Below are 23546 nucleotides of genomic sequence, written 5' to 3' on the forward strand. Positions count from 1 at the left end.
CACTTATTGGCAGAGGGAGAGAAATAAGAGAAAATAGAGCATTCATAGAGAATAAAAACATTAGTCTTCTATTGTATATATTTGCATATATCAAAACATAACATATAGAAAATATCCCAATATGAGAGAGAGCTCTATTCTACTATAGAAAATAACAAGACATTAACAAATTAAAATAACTATCCCAGATATATATCAAATGTGCCTAGAAAAAGGGGAAATCGAAAAAAATATTAAATACAAGTAAATATCGATTGAACAACCAGCAAAATAAATCTAGGGCAAGGATATGTAATTAAAACTAAATCAAAATATATCTCTTGCAATGACCAAAGGAAATCGATAGACTACAAGAAATAACTTGGCACGTGACAGTGGGTTGGAGAAAAATTACGGAGGCAGAGAGTAGTTGGGGATTAATTTCAACACATAATGACATAAGGAACAAAGTGATAGTGATAAGAGGAATGAAAATTTTATGTTGCAAATGGGTACCTAACAAGGTTCAATGTCATGACCCATTCTATTTTAATTTCTTACTATAATTTATCCCACAAAAAAGTCTTTAGTTATAGAAATTAAGGAAGCATAATAGAATAGACCATCTATACATCTTCCTCCATGTGCATACACATATAAGGTTGTTAACTTTAGTGAGACTACTATCACATTACACCATCCAAGTATAGTTTATAGATTCCTCCTTTGTAGTAGAAAGTCCTTTATTTATAGAGGTCATCTAAACAAATTTTGTGTGCAGTCAAATCAATAAAATATATCAAGTCTTCTCTTCTATCGTCTGTTGTAGTTCATTGATTTGTTGTCATCATGTTCTTTTTAGATTTTATATCTATTATAAGTGTTTATTTCTATTATAGTTTTTCATCGTGTTCTATTATTTATTTTTTTGTTAGCATAATCAAATCTCATTTTTAATAGGTAAACTGACACTCTATCTTTTATTTCAAGATAGGTTATATTTCAATTGTACATTTAAAATTTGAAACATGCCATGAATGGTATTTATTAGCATGTTTGATAATGATTATAATTAGATTGTTTATATTTTGAGGTGTTTTGAGTTTTGAACCTATCAAAATTAAGAATTATTAGATCAAAAACATATTAACCAAACATAAATATTTTGATGTTGTTAGATCAAAAACATAGTAACCAAACATAAATCTTTTGATGTTATTAGATCAAAAACAATATTAACCAAAAATAAATCTTTTGATCGATATATTTACTGTTATTATATGTAGTTGGCTATGTTTCTATTGGCCAATCTAATTGTTTGGTCTGCTGATGGTTTAGTATTATTGACTAAAATTATTATATATAGGAGAATTGAACTAATACTAATATTTTGATGTCATGGGTTGGATAAACTACATTGTGTTTGGAGTTATCAAGTTATTTGTGTTTATAAAATATATAGTCCAGTTTCATATTGTGCAGCTTGAATATTGATGTTAGCATAATCGGATCTATTTTTAATCGGTAAACTAATACTATTTTTTATTTCAAGATCGGTTTTATTTCAATTGTACTTTTAAAATTTGAAACATGTCATGAATGGTATTGATTAGCATGTTTTGATAATGATTATAATTAGAGTGTTTATGTTTTCAGGTATTTTGATTTTTTAACCTATCAAAATTAAGTATTATTAGATAAAAAATGTATTAACCAAACATAATTTTTTAAATATTGTTAGATCAAAAACATATTAACCAAACATAAATCTTTTGATTGATATCTTTAATGTTGATTATATATAATTGGTTATTTTTCCATTGGCCAATCTAATTGTTTGATCGGTTGATGGTTTAGTATTATTGACTACTATTATTATATAACTACATTGTATTTGTAGTGATTGAGTTATTTATGTTTGTGAAGTACATAATCCATTTTTATATTGTTCAGATTGTATATTGATCATTTGGTAATATTAGAATATATTGGTTCTTCTCCTAGTATCCTCCTCCACGTGTAGCTAGAAGTCCTCTGTTTGTAGAGGCTAGCTAAAATGAAGCTGGAAGTCCTCAACTTATAGAGGCCATCTAAACTATTTTTGTGTTAGATATGTTTCTTAACATAGTAAGAGAGCATACTATGATTCATGGGTTATGATTGGTTGTTTGGGTTTATAAATCTTATTTAAAATCTGAGAAGATTAATTTGTGGTTTGCTATCACTATAAGCTGCAATTAAATATCTGGTCAGATGGAACGAGTTAATTATGGGTGTGTACAAATTTTTACGAAGTGAAAAACATAAAATTCTATAGCTTACTTGGGGCAAAAAATCTAAAGAAAAAGTAATTGAATTAGTTAGAGAAAATCTCAAATAGCTATGCATGAACCGGTTATAAACCCACATCATAATGGCACAAGGAACAAAGTGATAGTGATAAGAGAAAGCAAAATTTTATGTTGCAAATGGGTACCTAACAAGACTCAATGTCATGACCCATTCTATTTGAATTTCTTAATGTAATTTCTCCCACATAAAATTTGTTAGTGATAGAAATTAAGCAAGAGTGTTAGAATAGATGATTTCTTCTACATATCTTCCTCCACATGCATACACATGGTAAGGTTGTTAACTTTAGTGTGAGTTTTTCACATTACACCATCCATGTATAGTCTCTAGATTCTTCTTTTGTAGCAGAAAGTCCTCTATTTATAGAGGCCATTTAGGATATTTTTATGTGTGGTCAGATCAATAAAATATACTGGTTCTTCTCTTCTATCTACAATATTAGTTCATTGATCTGTTGTCATCATGTTCTTTTAGATTTGATCTCTATTAGAAGTGTTTTATTCTATTATGGTTTGTCATTGTGTTCTATTATTTATTGTTCTTAGCATAATCAGATTTGTTTTTTTAATAGGTAAACTGACACTTTGTCTTTTATTTCAAGATAGGTTATATTTCAATTGTACTTTTTAAACTTGAAACATGTCATGAATGGTATTGATTAGCATGTTTGATAATGATTATAATTAGAGTGTTTATGTGTCTTTTGAGTTTTAAATCTATCAAAATCAAGTATTTTAGATTAAAAACATATTAACCAAACATAAATATTTTGATGTTGTAAGAGTGATAATATAGACCCTATTTTAATTTCATAAAAGAATGTGTGATTGAAATTTGTATGATATGTCTTGTATGATATGAATGATTCAATAGTACTATATATTTTTAACATTGTTTAAAAATTATTGGAATGCATTTCTGGATTTGATTGTATAAAATAGAGCTGAAGTAGAAAGAGGAGTTATTCAATATTATTTAATACGTTTAAAATTGAAACATAGCGATATCATATGTATTATTTAATAAGTATAAAAAATTCAGAATTATTCAAGCAACAAGGATATTTTTTAAGCTACGAGGGTGTTTTTAGCCTTCCAACGCACTCTTTAACGTGCTTGTAGAGTTCATGTGCTCAAGCATAATTGTTTGATAAGGAAGCCTTTTGTCGGCACACATATTAATGTAGTTTATCTGATAAATACAATCGTGAGCCTGTATTCATCAGAAGAGCTCATAGCTGAGTATCTTCTTCTTCCAGAGTGGTTTTTCATAATGGTATCGAAGCCATCTGGTTGGGCTCTATAATTTCCTTTGTTGTGGTTAGAGTATGTTGTATCATCTTCTTTGCTTGGGCGTGCAACAATAAGCACCTGTACTGGAACTCCACTCAGCTGGGCAGCAATGCTGCCTGAGCCCATGGAAAATGTAGTTTGTGGAGACTTATGCTTTACATCGACACGGTCTCATTCAACATTCTGCCTGGAGCTAATGTAAAAGAGATTTTATGTAAAAGAGATTAAATATTTCCTGACCTAGAATTTTATGGGATTTGATTTGTGTTTTTGCTGTAGGATCTATCACTCTCTGTTTTAGATTGATGTTTAGATTATCTGAATGTAAAGGTATGAGAAGGTAATATTGCTGCAAAAGAAGAGATGTTGTCTAATTTGAAGGCGAACGTTAACGTAGCCACCAATGGTATTGGATTTGACCACCAATGCTATTGGATCTGACCAAAGGAGTTTTGTCGTTGTCCAAGGCGAGATGAACTATTAGTTGGTGTAAAAGAAGATGCTCCTGAAGCCCTTATATTGAGATTGGTTATGTTTGTGGGTCAAGCATAAAGAGAACAATTGTAAAGTGGAAGACCATAATCACAAGGCGGAGTTGTTGAGAGATATTATGAAAATAAGGTTTCCTGAATGGTGTTGTAGGTGATAGTCAGTGATGTATTAACTTGGGGCTTGAGTTTTTTTATAGTGCTTTCTTTGTTGCTGTGATGTTTCTTGGTTGTGTATTTTGAAAAATATTTCTACTCTTGTAGAGTTCAAAGTGTGGGATACAGTGAAGTGTAAAGAGATCTTGGTAATGTTTTGAGAATTTGTGGTGGAACTCTTTCAACATTGAGATTCACAAAAATAAAAAATTTGATGTCCTTCTTGTTTGGTTCATAAGAAGGCCAACATGAGGGTACCATAATATAAAGGTTTAATATAAAGTTTTATAACATGTGTTGATATGGGCTTTATTTTAGCTCCAGTGTTTATTATTCTTTTTGCCATCACTACTACTAAGAGTACTCCTTTTATAGTTAGTGAAAAATTAGATGGTTTCAATTATGCTAGTTAGAAATTTGAGATGAAGCAAATTTTCCAAATGAAAGACTTATGAGAAGTAGCAACTGAAGAAAAACCTACAGATCAAGATAAGCACGAAAAATAGGATAAAATGGATTTGAATGCTTGTGCAACTGTTCTATGGGAAATTTGTTTAGGAATAAGGCCTCATGTTCAAAATCTAAAGTCAACAAAGAATATATGGGAAACTTTGCAAACAATGTATGAAAGAACCAACAAATTAAAATTTGTGGATATTAAAAGACAACTAACTCATTTGAAAATGAAGGCAAGAGATAATATGAATGATCATATTGCAAATTTGAAATATTTGAGAAATCAAATTGCAATGACAAATGTTGAGTTGCAAGACTCTAAAATTATGGATTTCTTGATTGAAAGTCTTTTAGATGAGTACCATAATTTTATCCACACATTGGAGCTAACTAGAAATTTTAAGAATATAAAATTAGAAGTAGTATATGGTGCTTTACTAAATGAAGAATATAGACTTAAGAAATTCACAAGTGAGTCTAGTAAGCATTCTCAAGCATTCATGGCTAGAGGAAAGTATAAGAATCACATTCAAGGTAAATTGTATCAACAAAGGTCAAATCAAGGGAATCAATAGAAAAATAATAATAAACAATGGAATCAACGAAGAGAATACCAACATAGACATAATTTTCAAAGGCAACAAAGTGAATAAAGAAGTTATAAAAATAATATCAGACGTTATAATTATGGAGAAGGACATAAAAATGATCAATGTCACAAGAAATCACAAAGAAGATTTAATCAAAGACGACAACTCAATTTTTCTCAAGAATAGCTTGATCATAATATTATGATAGATCGTTTATCTTCTCAAAGAAATTAAACTAGAAAATGATATATTGATTTAGGAGCTAGACACTAGATGACTTAAAATAAACATTTTTTTGGTTCTTTAGAATAAACAAATGGTGCAAGGGTATTTTTTGGAGATTATAGCTCACATGAAATTAAAGGACTAGGTTCAATATCCATGAAACGACATGATGGTAAAAAATTGCAAGTTACAATATGAATCTTGTGCCTAAGTTAACAAATAATCTTTTGTTAGTAAGTCAAAAAACTCAACAAGGTTACAAGGTTGAGTTTTATTTAGATAAGTGTTTAATCAAGAATTTTAATGATGATTATAAAGTAGTAGCAATGGGAGTTGAGAGTCATGTTATTTACAAATTTTGGACATCTATTGATAAAAATGCTTATATTACCACAAGTTCTTCTACAAGTGAGCTATGACATCAAAAATTTGGTCACTTAAACTATCATAGTTTGGCTATGCTTTCAAAGATTAATATGGTTGATGGAATTTCTTGGAAATGAGTAAAATGAAGTGTGTGTGCATAGGATATATGGTTGGTAAATAACATAGAGATTGTTTTGATAGATCTACATGGAGGGCAAGAAAATCTCTTGAACTAGTCTAGAGTGATTTGGGTGGGCCCATGAATCCTGCATCAAAGGGAGGAGCTAAGTATATCTTAAAATTCATTGATGATCAAAGTGTGAATAAGATCAAGCGAACTGATAATGGTGGAGAATATGTAAGCACCAAGTTCAAATCTTTTTGTGAAAAATCATAGTATCAAAAGGGAAATGACTAAAAGACGTACTCTTCAACAAAATAGTGTTTCTAAAATGAAGAATATGATATTAGTAGAAATGGGACATTGCATGCTACAATCAAAAGGTCTTCCTTTGTTTCTTTGGGTTGAGGTTGTAGTTTAGACTATTTGGATGTGAAGCTTCTCCTCACATACGAGATGAAATTAGAGAAAAGAAATCTGATGAGAAAAGTGTCAAGTGCATCTTTTTGGGCTATGATGATCACAAGAAGGGATACGTTGTATGATTCTACTGTGGAAGATGTATTAACAAGCATAAATGTCCAATTTAATGAAGGTTTTGATGATAAGGTAAAACCCTCTCTTATTTCTCAGCTATGCATAGATAATGGTGAATCTTCCAATGTTCTCCAATCTCGTGAAATACCTAAGGTAATCTGTAATATGTTTAAGGAATCTCATTCATCTCCAAAGATGAAGAATATTCAAGAAATTTATCAAAAGCCTCAACAATGCAATTATGCTTTAATGACCACCATAATGAAAACTAATGACCCTCAAACATATGATAAGGCTAAAGGAAAGCATGAGTGGAAAGAAGCTATGTGTTACCAAGTTTGTATTTCTTAGAAGTTTTATGGGCTTACAATAAATCATGTGACTATTTTCTAATTGTAAGTGAATAAATGATTGTACATAGGTACCTAACAAGGCTTTAGTATGGGACCCATCTTTTCTAGATTATATGGGTGGATAGTTTAAATATTTAATATAATTAATTCATGGAGATAAATTAATTATAAGATAATTGGTGTTTTAGCCTTCCAATGCACTCTTTTCAATGTGGTTATAGAATTCATGTGCTCAACAATAACTATCTGATAAGGTGGGCTATTATTGGCACACATATTAATGTAGAAAGAGAGCAATACCACAAGAAAGAATAAACAATCAATATGCCAATATGAATGCAATATAAAAAATGAAAGAATCTCTAATAGAAAATAGTGGAGGCTCTATTTTTATTAGCAAAAACATGGATATTTGTTTTGAACACCCAAGGAGACAGATTTTATTCATAGCTGATCAAAAATATTACAAAATAGAAGTTTATTTAATTGTCTACAATCACCGTAGGCTTCAGATACAATTCCTTGGAAAACTAAAACAAAACCAATCCAAACTAACTCATGCACATGCACAACATAACATGTGCAAGGACAACATGATTTGTTACAAAAGAATAAACAACAATAGATCAAACTGTTGAACACTACTACCCCAGGAAAGTAAACTAGACATCAATTATTAGTTAAAATTAATAATCTGGCATTAATATAAGACTAGAAATTAAACATGATCACTTCTTATTTTAAAGTACTTCTAAACTAGAACAATGGTAGTGGAACTAAAGTGTTTTGAATAGTGATTCTAGAGTGAATCTCAAAATCAAACTTCATACTCCCCCTTGATGTTGAAAGGGCTCACAATCTGATCTCTAAGTTTGAAAAATTGATCATTTGCAGTTGACTTTGTGAAGATGTTTGTGATTTGCTCCTTTTTGTTAATGTACTTCAGCTCAAGTACTTTATTTTGTACCAAATATCTAATGAAATGTTGTTTTAAATCAAAGTGTTTTGTCCTATTGTGATGAATTGGATTCTTAGCCAATTTAAAGGCACTTATATTGTCACAAAAGATCATAGTAGGTTGAACCTGTATCTCTCCAATTTCTTCAAAAAGCTTTATAAGCCATAAAGCTTGTGTACCAACCAAGGTGACCATAAAATATTTCACTTCTGTAGAACATAAAGAAACTATGATTTTTTTTATTGAACTCCATTTGATTAAATTAGAACCCAAAGAAAAACAATTATCAAATGTAGATTTTCAGTCATCAAAACTACCTCCCCAATCTGAATCACTAAAACCAAAAAGCACAAATTTATTAGAAGAATAGTGAATACCAAAATCTACTATACTTTTCACATACCTCAAAATTCTTTTGTCTACCTACATATGTTCCTCTGATGGATTTGTTATATTCTTTGAAACCAATGAAACTGAATAAGCAATATCAGGCCTTGTGTGTACTAAAAACATCAAACTCCCAACTATGCTCCTATATGATGTCTCATCGACAATTTTAGTATCATCATCTCTACATGATGAAACTCCATGAGTAGTTGGAGTCAAAAGAGGTCTATAATCAGCCATATCAAATTTCTTCAACATATCTTTTGCATATTTTTCTTGACAAATAAAAATTTCATCTTTACCTTATAAACTTTCATGTCAAGAAAATATTTCATGAGACCTAAATCTTTCATCTCAAACTCATTCATTATAGCAACTTTGAATTCATCTTTCATCTTTGAACTACTACCCATATATAGAAAATCATCAATATACAAACTCACAATGAGAATATCATTACCTTCTTGTTTGTAGTAAAGCGTAGGTTCACTCTTACTTCTTTGGAAGCCATTTTGTTGAAAATATCTATCAATTCTTGCATACCATGCACATGGTGCTTGCTTGAGGCCATACAAAGCCTTCTTCAACTTGTTGACATGATCTTCTTTGCCTTGAATCTCAAAACCTTGTGGTTGTCCCACATATAGCTCTTCTTCTAAGTACCCATTCAAGAAGACACTTTTCACATCCATGTGATGAATAATCCATTTCTTTTGAGTTGTAAGAGAAATTAACTTCCTAATATTTTCTTGTCTTGCTACTAGTGCAAAAGTTTCTTCATAATCAATGTCATACCTTTGAGTGAAACCTTTAGCAACCAATCTTGCCTTGTATCTTTCAACACTCCCATCACTATTATACTTAGCCTTGTAGATCCATTTTGTGCCAATATTCTTCTTCTCATATGGAAGCTCGACAAGCTCCTAGGTCTCATTCCTATGAATGGAATCCATTTCTTCATTCATTGGTTGCACCTAAACCTCATTAGTACACACATCTTCAAAACATGATGGCTCAAAATCAACTTTTGGGAGGAATACAAAATTTACTATCTCACCTATTGAATCTTCTTCATGTGTTTGATTTTGATACCTTTCATAGATATCACTCAATCTTATTACCTTTCTTGGAGGACTTGAGGATGGACTTGTTGGTTTCCAAAATTGGAGATTGGAAATCCAAGAGCTTGCCACTGCTCTGATAGGACTTCACAATAAGTTCTGACCAGCGAACAGGAATACTTCTTGATTCCATTGCACTTTAGGCTTTGCTACACCTAGGTGGGTACACCTTCTCATCAAACCTGATCACTTGGTTTAGAGCTTTACTAAAGTGAATTTAAGACTTGGAGTTCTTTGGTTGAACTCAATTAAAATGAAAATTTGATGTTGAGTGTTTGAATGTTTTGTATAAAGTTTTTTAATAATGGGTTTGATGCTTGTAGGAAGGAAGTTATAAATTTTTTGACTTCAATAATAAAAAGACCAGTGCCTCTACTCATCCAAGCAATAGAGTCAATTTTAGTGAATTTTCACATACAACTTTATAATGTTTTACAAACTTTACTACCAAAAATTAAATAATCAAGATGTGATAGATCAAATATATATACAATCTTTGAATTAGTTCAGATTGAATTTTGACAATCTTAAATTAGTTCAGATTGAATTTTGACTCCTTTGGTAGGGAGACAAACTGGACATAGATATGGAAATAATTTAATATTTCACACTATCTGTGATGATCAAATTTAAATGCTAAATGACCTTGTCTACTTATATGACATTTAAATTGTATATAGTTTTTTAAATAATAATTACAAAGGATGATTCATCTCTTGTTTAAATCTCCAAACCTTTAATAATAAACAAAGAACATTTTGTTTTATTATCAAAATAAAGTAATGGAATTTATATTACAAAATCATATTAAACTCCTTATCCCTCCCTACAAGTAATATAAAATAATTTCTCTTGAATATGAATCTAAATGTTTTCTAAATATTTCTGTGTCTTTGTCTATAGTCATTCCCTTCTTATTTATATTTGATAATAGTGAATGTAACCTTTCAAATTAAGGTTAAACCACCCCCTTTGAAAGTAAACTATTACTTAATAAACAAATAATCATCAAGAATGAATGTTTGTGTTATCTAATTAAAAATATCAATGCCTCCTAAATATTCCTGATTAATTTTTATAACTTAAAAGTTTTCTCAGATCATATAATGATTTTCTGGGCAATGATCGAGATTCATCTCACAAACAAAACCTCTTATGTTTTTTTTTGATGAATAGTCCTGCTTATTAAAAAATATAATTAGAATACAATTTACAAAAAATGGGCCAAGGGATACAAGATCACCCCACAAGAGAGTTCAAGTGGCCTAAGCTGGAACCTCTTATGTTGTGTTGGCGTTCAATATGAATTGTGTCAAACTAGTATCCATCTTGCAAGAATGTCTTCAGTTTCCACAAACTCCTACATGTCTTCCTGGAATCATTCTTCCAAGCACTGTGTCTAATTGTTGTGCCATCATAACTATGATGTGAATTCCATCTTGGCACATAGATAAGGATGTGGCAAAACATAGACATCTTTCTTCATTCTATGCTAGTCTTGACTCAATCTTTGATACCTCTGGTTGCCGCTACTACTTATCTCTTTTCTGAGGCCCTTCAAAGATATGAAACTCTCAATGGTATCTAACATCCAATATATCATTTTGGCACTAGATTTCTATCTTCTTAATATATATATTGTCTTCTACTCCATTTTGACCATCTATAGGTGTTGTGTGACTAAAACATATATTTTAATTTAAAACTCCTATCTGCCCCAGATACTTTTCACTCCTACCAAGCATGACTCCTTTTCTTGTTTATTGCCTCTTGGGTATGAAAGTTTACTATTCACGCATAAGATACCTTTGGTGCATACACATAGTCTTTGGCTTTGATCACTCTATTATACCAAATGTAGTGCATGTGTGATGCATGCCAATCAAGACTCCACCACGTTCATTCAGACATTGGTTTTTGATATTTGACTGATTTGCAATCGCATCTGGAGCAATCTCCATGTTTGGGCCTGGACGGAATACCATGGCAAGAGAATGCAGTGTGGCAAGCTTTTACACTTGCATGCAGATTCTGGATATAGAACTATACATGTAGGCTACTTCCTTCCTTTACACATGCATTGATTTTTTGTCTTTGATGATTCTCATCTTGTAGCATTGATTATATTTGTTCTCATTTCCTAATGTTTTTCTATTCAAAACTCCCTACATATAATCACTACTAAATTGGTCCTTTTCATTGCTAACATTGCATTTGGAGTGAATATGATGATAAATAGCTAACTTGATCTGAATTTAGAGGTGCTTCCAACAATGGGAGAAAGGGCTGGAAGCATTATTTGAATCAATGGTGATCCAAGTAAGAGATATGCCTTACAATCACCCAACCTGTAAAACATAGGCTATGAAGAACAATTAAAAGGAATGTAAAGTAGTACCTCTCCTCATACTAAGAAATTTTTCTAGTGTTGATGCCACAAATCTTCATCACATTCCAAACCAGAATGCCCCTAATACCACACTTGCTATTATATTCTTAGGCAGTAATCTAGATACAGATAAGATATCTGGGTATTCTACAATAGAGATCAGGGCTTTCTATATTGGTATTTGCATTTTGTTCATAAAAATTATTTGATGAATTGCACAAGTTAATTTGGATAGTGCTGCAATGCATGCCTAGATCAAACAACTTCCTTTTCCATATTCCTCTACCCATAACCTTTTTGTATTTTGAAGCATATTGTTTGAATATAAGTAGTGGGTAAGATCTAAAAATTAGCATCTTGACATGGTGTTTGGGACTCTAAATTTGCCAAAATTTAGAGTTCCATCAAGACTAACTCTTGAAATTGGTGAGGAGTTTCTTGGTGGGCTTGGTGATCTTGAAATAGATCTATTATCTTGCTACTCATTATAATTATCAACAATAATATCATCATTCAAAACTGATTTTAGCTTTTCAACATGGCCTTTTTAATGACCATAAACTTCCCCTTCATCAAAAATCACATCTCTTGAAATAACAATCTTATTAGTAATAGGATTGAAAAACTATAAGCCTTGCTTTCATCACTATAGCCCACACAAATGCATAATTCACTTTTAGCATCTAGGTTTTTCCTATTCTAATCAGGGATGTGAATATAAACCAAACAAACAAATTTTTTAAAATGATTTACATTACGCTTTTTCTCATACCATGCTTCATATGGAGTCATCTTGTCTAGGGCACTTGTAGGACTCCTATTGAGAATATATTCAGCTATAGCAACTAAATTAGACCAATAAGAATTGTTCAAACTCTTGGTTTGTAACATGCTCCTTGTCATTTCTACTATAATACGGTTCCTCCTTTTAGCCACTCCATTTTCTTGAGGTCTATATGTAGTTGTGAATTTCCTTTTGATCCCATTCATCTCATGAAAAATTCTGAAAATCTTTTGAGCGAAACTCTCCTCCATGATCAGTTCTCAAATATCTAATCATGTTCTTTTTCTCATTCTCTATATGAGCTTTAAACCTCTTGAATGTATCAAACACAGGCTTCATCCTTACTCTTCACAAAAATACACCCAATACATGCATAAGCAATCATCAATAAAACTAATGAAATATGATAACTTACCCAAGCTTTGTATATGCATTGGACTATAAATATCTAAATAAATAAGTTAAAGTGGGTATTGGGCCCTCCATGCATTGCCTTTAGGAAATGATTCCCTTGCATGTTTTCCTTTTACACACCCTTCACAAATCTGTTTATGTTCTTCAACCTTAGGCAATCTGAGAACCAATGCATTTGATGTTAGCTTCTTCAAACTATTGAAATTCAAATGGCCATACCTTAGATACCACAACCAAATTTTATCCTCATAAGCCATATTGACAAGCTGATTGTCATTTTCACCAAACTTCAAAAGAAACATCCTATTCTTTGTCATAAGAACAAATGTAATCACTTTATTTCTCTTATTCTTATCATAGATAATACATTTCATGTTCTCAAATACCACTCTATAATTGTTTTTACAAAGTTGCCCAATTCTCACTAAATTATGCTTCAATCTGGGAGTAAAATAAATATCTTTAACACTTTTCGTACCTTCCTTTTTCAGAACATCTATGGCTCCTTTGGCCGCAATGTCTACTGTATTGTTATTACCAAGAGTTATTGAATCTATAACTATCATGAAGCTTTGAAAATATTTCCTTGTTACGAAACATATGGTTAGAGCATCTAGAATCCAAATGCCAAACGTCATTCACATTACACTCACCTTTCCCATAACACAAAAATAAATTACTTGAGGAAGGATTCTCATCTTATTGAGCATAATTTGCATTATTGTTACCTGATATCAATCTACACTCTCTCTCAAAATGTCCATACTTATTACAATGATAGCATTTGATGTTCTTTTTATCAAATCTGCCTCTACATCTTCCTCCTTGAGCACCTCCTCCTCCTCTGGATACTTTGAAAAATTCTGATTTTGATCCCTTCCTGAGCCTTCGTTGTTATTGATGCTGCTAGTACCATCATTCTTTGAAATTTGCAATTGAGAAGAAAAAGCCATCTTATTAACACTGGTAGACATGTCCCTTATTCTATCTTCATGTGATATGAGAGATCCAACCAACTCATCATACTCCATGGTAGCTAAATTGTTGCTTTCTTCCATGACAATTGCTACAGTATTCCATCTTGAGGTTAGAGATCTAAATACCTTTTGTATTACATGCTCTTGAGTCATTGGTTCACCCAAATTGTCCATTTTATGAATCATATCTTTAAGTCTCACATAGAAATCTCCCACATTCTCTATTTCCTTCATCTTCAAGTTCTTATATTCTATTTTCAAGGTTTGTAGCTTCACAACCTTGATCTGATCATTGCCATGATAAGCATCTTTTAGAGTCTTCTAGGCCTCTTTTACTATCTATGCATCAGCAATTTAGAGAAACAAGCTCTTCTCAAGAGCCATCTAAATGTGAAATAATGCCATTGCATTATTCTTCTCAGCTTCTTTCTTAAATCTCCTATCATTAGGTTGGAGAGCATTCTAGTCTGCAGGCTCTTCATATCTAGATTCAACGATTTCCCACTAATCTTTCCCAATCAAAAAAATCTTCATCTTGATTACCAATGCTACTATTTTCCAAACACATCGTGCTTTGATACTAAATGTAGAAAGAGAGCAATAGTACAAGAAAGAATAAAAAATTGATATGCCAATATTAATACAATGTAAACAATGAAAGAATCTCTGATATAAAATAGTGGAGGCTCTTTTTTTATTAGAGAAAACACAGATATTTGTTTTGAACACCTTAGGAGACAGATTTTATTTATGACTGATAAAAAATATTACAAAATAGAAATTTATTTAGTACTTCAGATCTAATTTCTAAGAAAACTAAAACAAAACCAATCCAAAATGACATGTACAGCATAACATATGCAAGTACAACATGATTTATTACAAAAGAATAAACTATGGTAGATCAAACTGTTGAACACTACTATGCCAGGAAAGTAAACTATACATTAATTATTAGTTAAAACTAATAATCATGAATTAATATAAGACCAGAAATTAAGCATGATGACTTCTTATTTCAAAGGACTTCTAAACTAGAATAAGGGCGGTGGAACTGAAGTGGTTTGAATGGTGATTCTGGAGTGAATCTTGGCATCAATCTTCAATTATTGTAGTTTGTCTTATAAATACAATCCTGTGCCTGTATTCATCAAAAGAGTTCATAGCTGAGTATCTTCTTCTTCAAGTGTGGTTTTTTATCACTTTTGAGGACCTCTATTATTAGAGATTTACTTTTATTCTTTCCATGCGGAAGAATGCACCATTATAGAGGATTATTCGTCGATAAAATAGGACGCACAAATATTGAAATTGTAGAATAGAAATTTCCATAATCACATAGTAATGTCATTCGCCATGGTGGGCATCTATGTGCTCTTATTTAATGGTAGGCATCTACCTTAAAGATAGTTATTGGCATGACTATTAGGGATTAAAATTGTAGTGGCAGTCCTTACAATGATAACCTGCATCTTGAGCATGCCCCAGTATTATTTTTTCTGCTTTTAGACTGTCTTTCTTCCTGTCTTTCTGCCTATATCTATTTTAAGACTTACTACTTACAAGCTATTCCAAAAGCACCTACTCCAGTGGCCCAAGATCAAAGATATATGGAATATTGCAATAGTTTCCAAATGACCTAGTAATATTATCTTTTAAATGTTTCACAATCATTGATGTGTTTTTCTTTTACACTTTTTCAAAAATGTTCAAACTAATGCAGAACAAGAAAAGGATCAACCAACAGTCGCAGACAATCTGGGGAGACAACAGCATTTCATATTTGTTTGCACACTCATACTACCATATTTAAACAAAGGTAAAAGTACTTTTTATTTAATGGTCTTGCTGAAGATATTTTTGAAGAAAGGTCAAAGTACACCCTTTTTTTTTTGTTTTTTTTTGTCTTGACTAAGATGTTTTCCCTCACACTCTTGCTATCAGGCCTGGAATTTGATGGTCGCCGCTGCCTATCATATGGTTCTTTTATGATAACTAAATTGTTTTCCGTTTTGACATAAAAAATTGATTGTCAAATTTTTTGTTTAATAACTATTTAACAGATCATTTTAAATTTAAATATTCTATAAATTAGAAATAATAATATTATTTAGTAATATGTATAAATTTGAATAATTTAAATAAATTAGTGCTATATACCAAAATGTCAAAAAACAAGTTTCGATGTACTTAGATTTTTAAAATTTATGTTTTTAAAAATAAGTTTTAAAAATTTATGTTTCTAAAAATATATTTTAAAAATTTATTATATTTTATTTCAACAAAATTCTAAATTAATATAAATACAGGTAACATTAATTAAATTTTTATTGAAGCAGTTTATTTCTATAAAAAACCATATATATATATATATATATATATATATGGTTTAATTCAAATAAAAGTTAATTTACTCTAGATACCTTTAGATCTAATTCTAGCTACTACTTCCTACAATTCAATCTCCTTCCATGTGTCAACCGCACGATAAATTTGAAACACAATATTTAGATTTAGATTTGCACTATGCATGTAAAATATTGTGTATTGTACACAACATTTTAAATCCGTTAGTGTTTTGTGACCAGGGAGATGAATGATTCTCTTATGAGGCCAATTAGTATATCTGAATTAGAGGGGGTGTTCTTCAGCTTGCGGAAGGGCAAAGCTCCGGGGCCGGATGGTTTCCCTGTTGAATTCTTTCAAGAATTTTGGGATATTATCAATCATGACCTTTTGGATGTGGTTCAAGAGTCCTTTTCCAACAAAGAAATAATTCGGGCCTTGAATGCTACTTTCTTAGTCCTTATTCCAAAGAAGGAAGAGGCTAATCAACTAGACTTATTTAGGCCCATTGCTCTTTGTAATGTGGTCTATAAAATCATCACTAAGCTCCTAGCAGAGAGGCTTAAAGTTTTCCTTCCTATGGTTATCTCTAAGGAACAAGGGGGTTTTTTGGCAGGAAAACAAATTTTGGATGGGGTGGTTATTGCTTCTGAAGCTATTCACTCTATGTGTACTTCCAGGGAATGTGCTATGTTTATTAAGCTTGATATGGCTAAGGCTTATGATAGAGTCAATTGAAATTTCTTGTGAAAAGTTCTTCTTGCTTTTGGCTTCAGTCAAGATTGGGTTAGATGGGTTCTTAGCTATGTTACTACTCCTTCCTTCTCAGTCCTTCTTAATGGTGAACCGATAGAGCTTTTTGGGGCTTCTAGAGGTCTTCGTTAGGGGGATCCCATCTCGCCTTATTTTTTTATCATTATGGTTGAGGGACTTGGTAGACTTATCAAGTTTCATGTTTTCCAAAATTTGATTCAAGGATGGCAATGGGGCAATGGTTTGCCTGCTCTTTCTCACCTTTAGTTTGTTGATGATACTGCCCTTGCTGGGAGAGCTCGAATTTGGGAAGCTAAAGCCTTTCGGCTCACCTTGGATACTTATTTGGCTATCTCTCGGCAAAAAATTAATGACCACAAGTCATCTTATTTTTTCTTCAACACTCCTGAGCCGATCTAGCAAAGGATTGCTAATATCTTGTTGCATCTCTCCCTCTGACTTACTTGGGGGTCCCTATTGTGGTGGGTAGATAGCCTAAGCCTTTCTGGCAAAGTTTTCTTGACAAACTCTGACAAAGGGTCAATAATTGGACTCACAGGTGGCTCTCTACTACGGGTAGGGTGACACTCTTTCAATCTGTAATTCAAGCTCTTCCCATATACAGAAGCATGGTTCAGGCTGCCCTGGTGTATTTTCTTAAAGAATTTGATGCCCTCTCTTGCCAATTTCTTTGGAGTGGCAATTTGCAACATACCAAATGGAGCCTCATCAATTGGGATAATTTTTGTCGGCCAAGAAAGGAAGGAGGCCTTGGCCTTCGGTCTTCTATCTTGTGTAGTCAAGCCCTTGCTGCCAAGCTCTATTGGCGTTGGTGTACTAGTCAGTCTCAGCTTTGGGCCCGTATCCTACCACGCAAGTATTTACCTGGTGTTGAACCTTCAGAAGATTCTCGATTTTATCTTGAGGGAAGAGGCTCTATGGTGTGGAATACCCTCAAGATTGGTGCTCACCTGGCGAAGAGAAGTTTATTTTGGTTTTGCAATAGAGGCACTAAGGCTCTATTTTGGAGTGATTCTTAGAATGGGCATCCTCCTCTCCTTTCCTCTCATCCTCACTTGCAGGCTCTTTGTGATTCTTTCCTTGCTGCTGGATGGAATAAGGTGGCTCACTATAAGGAGGCTTTTAACCTGGGCCTTGTTGTGGGTTATAGATGGAAGAATTCTTCTGATTGGCCTTTGGGTGGTTCACTGGGAGATCGACTGGAACTATCTCAAATATTGGCTTCTAGGGAGTGTAGCTCGTTGTAGGGACCTGATGTTTTGGCTTGGGGAGGTGCTTCTTCTGGCAAGTATTATGTTTCTTCTAGGTACCTTGTGTTGACAAAGCAACTTTTTGGTGAGGTGGAGTTCTCTTGGTGGAAGAAAGTTTGGAATAGTTTTTCATGACCTAAGTGTAACTTTTTCCTCTGTATTTTGGTTTACAATCATTGTCTCACTTGGGTTAATCTCTACAAGAGAGGCTTCCAGGGGCCTTCCATCTGTGTTCTCTACCGCAATAGTGAAGGGACTATATCTCACCTTTTTTTCCAGTTCCCCTTTGCCAAACAGATTTGGCACCTCTGGTGGAGTGTGTGGGGATGCATGACCTGGCATGTGTCCTCTTTGTCTGACTTGTGGGACTGTTTGGGCCATTCCCCTTCCAAGAATTATTTTCTTCAAGTTGCTTGGATTATCGGCTCTTCCCTTATTTTATAGCATGTTTGGCTTGAGAGGAATAGAAGGATCTTTCATGATTTACAGTTTGAGATCAGACAGTTGTGGGGGAAAATTGTTAATTCTCTTCAGGAAACACTCCTTGCTAAATGTGACATCGGTGGGGTTTTGGATCCTATTGATGCTAGTATTTACTCTCTCCTCTCCTTTCCTCTTTAGGGTTGCTCTCCTTCGATCCCCCACACTTGCTCTGGGAATAGAGCTAAGCAACACCCTTAGCGTGTTAATCGTCAGGGATGTTGGTCTCCTCCCGCGGAAAGCACTCTTAAAATCAACACTGATGGTTCTTCTTGAGGAAATCCTGGTCTGCCTAGTATTGGGAAAGTTGGGCATGATAGTTCTTGTGATATCCAATTTTTGTTTTCTATAGACAAGGGTTACCATAGTAATAACCTCATGGAAGCCTTGGCTATCTTGGTTGCAGTGGAATAGTGTTGTCTATGTGGCTGGAAAAGAATCATCTATAAGACTGACTTGCAGGTGGTTGTGAACTTATTGCATAATAGGAACCTTGCGCATGTGGATTGGCATTTGGCTCTGGTTATTCAGCAGATCCTTCAGTTATGCAATTCTTTGGATTTTGTGTCCTTTATGCATATCTCTCGTGAGTGGAATGGTGTGGCTGATTGTCTGGCTAAATGGGCCTTTGAGCAGGGGCCGGCTTGGAACATTCTTGATCCTAGGATGCTTCCCCTTGATTTATCTTAGATGCTGGATCAACTTGTGGACCAGGATAAAGCTATGTAGTTCTCTTTGTTGTTTAGCTCTCTTTGATATTCAATAAAAATTTTACCCCTCTTTTAGTCAAAAAAATCCATCAGTGTTTTGTCTCTGATTTTATGCGCTCTGTTTTGGTATATTATTGTCCTCCTCATCTCTCCATCAAGTGGGTCAAACACCATTATTGCTAATTTCAAAATTATCTCATGGTTCAAGTTTTTTTAAGTTCTTTGAGAGCTCAATTTCTACAATTATCACCAGAAGATAGAAATTAGAAATATGATAATGTTAAGAGATGGGTTGATTCAATGAAATATGATAAGGTGGATAAGTACTATCAGAGGAAGGCTTCAAGGACACAACATAGAGAACAAAATTGAAGAATTGCAAGCACTTACAAGTACAAAAGTAAAGGTAATAATATATTTAGGGTTAGACCTATTTGTCACATTAAAAGCGTTCTGAAGAAATTTCATTGATTTCTATTGATTTGTTTTTCCAGAGTTGGCTTTCTAACATTTCTATATAATTTTCATTTTGGAAAGCATGATTTTGATGTTTACGCTTGAATTGTAAAATTGAAGTTGATGGTTCCAATGCGCAGCAGTTCTACGGCCAGCCTGCTATAAACAAGGTTTTTTATAGCATATTATAAGGCTTTACTTCAGGAGAAATGTTTGGTTGTAGGGACTTCTATCTGATGTTAGAAATACAACTTGTATAGAGTTTTGCATAACATCCTCAAGTCATAAAACATATTTAAATCTCACTGAGAGACGTCTCCCTTCATATAGTGCTACGCATCTTTCTTTATAAAGTTAAATGTTAACTTAATTGCAGTTGGGGACGACAAACACTCTTTATGAGATCACTTGGTTTGGTTATTTTCTTTGAAAAATAAAACATCTATTCAGATTGTACACTTGATAAATGTACCACCACTCCTAAGCTTAAAAGATAAAACCCATGCCTTCATTTAAATTCATCTTTTCTTATTATTTATGATCATTTCTTAATGATTATTGATGTGCACTTTACTTCCTAGGCACTGTCCTAAATCAAATCAAAATCAAATCACTGTATACAGATCTATGTCTATTTATTACCAAATTATACTCTAATCAAATAGAAACTCTGCTATAGTTAATATCATAATTGTTATTATTTCATAGCATATTCCTACAAGTTTTCTCTATTGCCTTAACCACTGTCTTTTTGTCTTCATTTTCAGAAAACTCTCCATACTTCACACAGATTCCCCGTACTACTTTCTGCAAACTTCATGTCCAACCATTATATCAATTGAACTTATAGGCTCTGGGTTAGATAATTATTGAACATTTGGTTAATGTTTTATATCAAACAAATCTTTATTTAATCAGTGATTGCTATGTTGAGCGGCCTTATCAATAGAATCGCTTCTCTTGATCATATCTGTCATAAACTCTATGAAGGTTTGCCTTTATCAAAGCTCTACATAGCCGAAGTCTACTCAATTCCTGCACATAAATATCCTAATAGAAAATATGATGGTTATGGGCTGAGTTGGGAGCTGATGTTCCAAATCAGTTTGAGTTTGTCAACATTGTTTTAAAATTTTTGTATTCATTGGACTGGCATAGTCTAGTGGTGCAGGAGCATCCACATAAAGATCTTTTCTTGGGATGTGCCTAGACTATTATGGGGTCAGTTTTCCTATTCTATAATGATCTAGAACATTCTATAAGCTGTTTTGGCAAGATCTAGAACATTCTGTAAGCTCTTCTGACAAAAGATCTCTTTGGGTTAGTTTTCCTATTTTGTAATAATCTACAATGTTCAGTAGAATGTCCTAACAAGTATAAATAGAGTTTTTAGATTTAGGTTTAGTCAAGTTTTTGGATGCGAAGTTATGGGAAGAAGAAATCTGTAGGAGAGCAAGTGTATATACTATTAATTTGAATGAATTAGAAGAATACTATTATCTAACTCTTTCTGTTACTAGTTCCTTTTGTTTTTTCTTTTGTTGAGAGAAAATGGTCACAAGAGAAGTAAAAGGATACTTTTAGATGCTTGGGTTTCATATTGTGATTTTCAAAAAAAGAGAAGAGAGGAAGAGAAAGAAAAAAGAAAAGAAAAGAGAAGAGGAAGCAAGAATGAATCAAGAGACAGAAGAGAAAATGAGATTCCTAATGAGGGAACTTAAGAAAGGGGAAGAAAATTTAGTGAGATGAAGAGAGGAGTTGAAGAAAAATACGGAAAAAAGAAAATAGCGATTTGGAGAAACAATCCATTGAGATTACAGAAGCTTGTGAATATGGAATAGAGAACTTGGTTGCCAATGAAGAGAAGATTTGTCCATTGGAAAGACAAAATAAACAAATTGATGCTGATATAAAAAGTTTGCAGAAAATAATTGTTGATGAACCTTATGATAAAAAAGTTTTTGAAGATAGGAAAGAGGTTGACGTGGTAATTGTTGATGAGTGTTGTAATGAAGAGGTTCATAAAGATGGAAAACTGGTGGATGTGTTAGTTCTTGATGGAACCAAGAGATGGCATTTGAAGTTAAGAAAAAAAGTGGTATGGCCTATCAAAAGGATAATAGTTGCAGCAAGGAAGAAGACTTATGATGAAGCTAAGAGAATAGAGAAGACTCAATAGTGATGAATTTATCTCCAAGCATGGTGATATTGCAGCATAAAGACATTGTAAAAATGTATGCAAAGGTTCCTAGAATGAAAAGAATTGATGAATTCATATATAATGAGGTCCCATTTGCTTTTTCTAATCCATTTATTTTAGGTTTGCAAGAGTTCTACCTGAATTCTTATGTGGAAGAGTTTTATGAAAATATGAAAGTTGACTTGGGTACTTGGCAAGAGTACAAACAACAAATACCAAGGAATTGGAAGACAAGAAAGAGAAAGGACAATCCAAGGGACTTGGATTTTATTGTCCCCGAGTGTATGGTGTAGGAGCACCCATATAAAGATCTTTTCTTGGGATGTGCCTAGACCATTGTGGGGTTAGTTTTCTTATTCTATAATGATCTAGAAATTCTATAAGCCATTTTGGAAAGATCTAGAACATTTTGTAAGCCCTTTTGGCAAGAGATTTCTTTGGGTTAGTTTTCCTATTTTATAATAATCTAGAATGTTCTGTAGAATGCCAAGTATAAATAGAGTTTTTAGGTTTAGGTTTAGTCAAGTTTTTGGATATGAAGTTATGGGAAGAAGAAATCTATAGGAGAGCAAGTGTATATACTATTCATTTGATGAATGAATTAGAAGAATATTAATATCTATCTCTTTCTAGTGCTGGTTCCTTTTGTTTTTGCTTCCATTGAGTTTATCTCTACATCACCTAGTACAATCAGAATGTTATAAAATTGGAACATGGGAAACTCAATTAGGATGAGAGCCTTAGATTCATTTTTTTATCTCATTTTTGCATAGTTGAATGATAGACATATATGCCATAGTTTTGTTAGCATGAATGTTCATGATATTCTTATGGGAGTATGCTACTATTGTTGGAGAGATTATACAGTAATCATATGTTGTATTCATGGTAGTTTTTGTCACTAATGTCTACATACATTTTACTATGTGAGAGATTGAAAGAGCGAAAGATGGAGATTGAGGTTGTGCAGTTGATGGATTGATTGAAGATGAGGCTATACACAATTGAGGAAGTATTTTATAGAGTGTCCTAAAGATGTGATTAAGTGTACATATGGGAACATGAAGACAATTGATGGTTATTTGAGAAGTAGTTGTTGATGTTTCCATTATATTTCTTAAAATAGATAGAATCTAGTTAAGAAAGCTTTTATAGAGGTAGAAACATGATGACGATTCAATGATCAAACATGCACATCCTAATGAGCATCACCTCAAGAGATATGAAGATTGTAAGTCAAAAATTTGGTTGTAATTATGAAAAGTTGTAAAGATGTAATGCACCATGTAATATATTATCTTAATATTGTTCTATATCATAATTATAAATTGGAAAAAGCTCAAGGCCAACTCAATAACTAGTTTAAGGACTTAGTATAAAGGAAA

The sequence above is a fragment of the Cupressus sempervirens genome, chromosome 7, assembly GCF_028749045.1.
Source record: "Cupressus sempervirens isolate cs-2001-9-10 chromosome 7, ASM2874904v1, whole genome shotgun sequence".
In the NCBI taxonomy this organism is placed as follows: domain Eukaryota; kingdom Viridiplantae; phylum Streptophyta; class Pinopsida; order Cupressales; family Cupressaceae; genus Cupressus; species Cupressus sempervirens.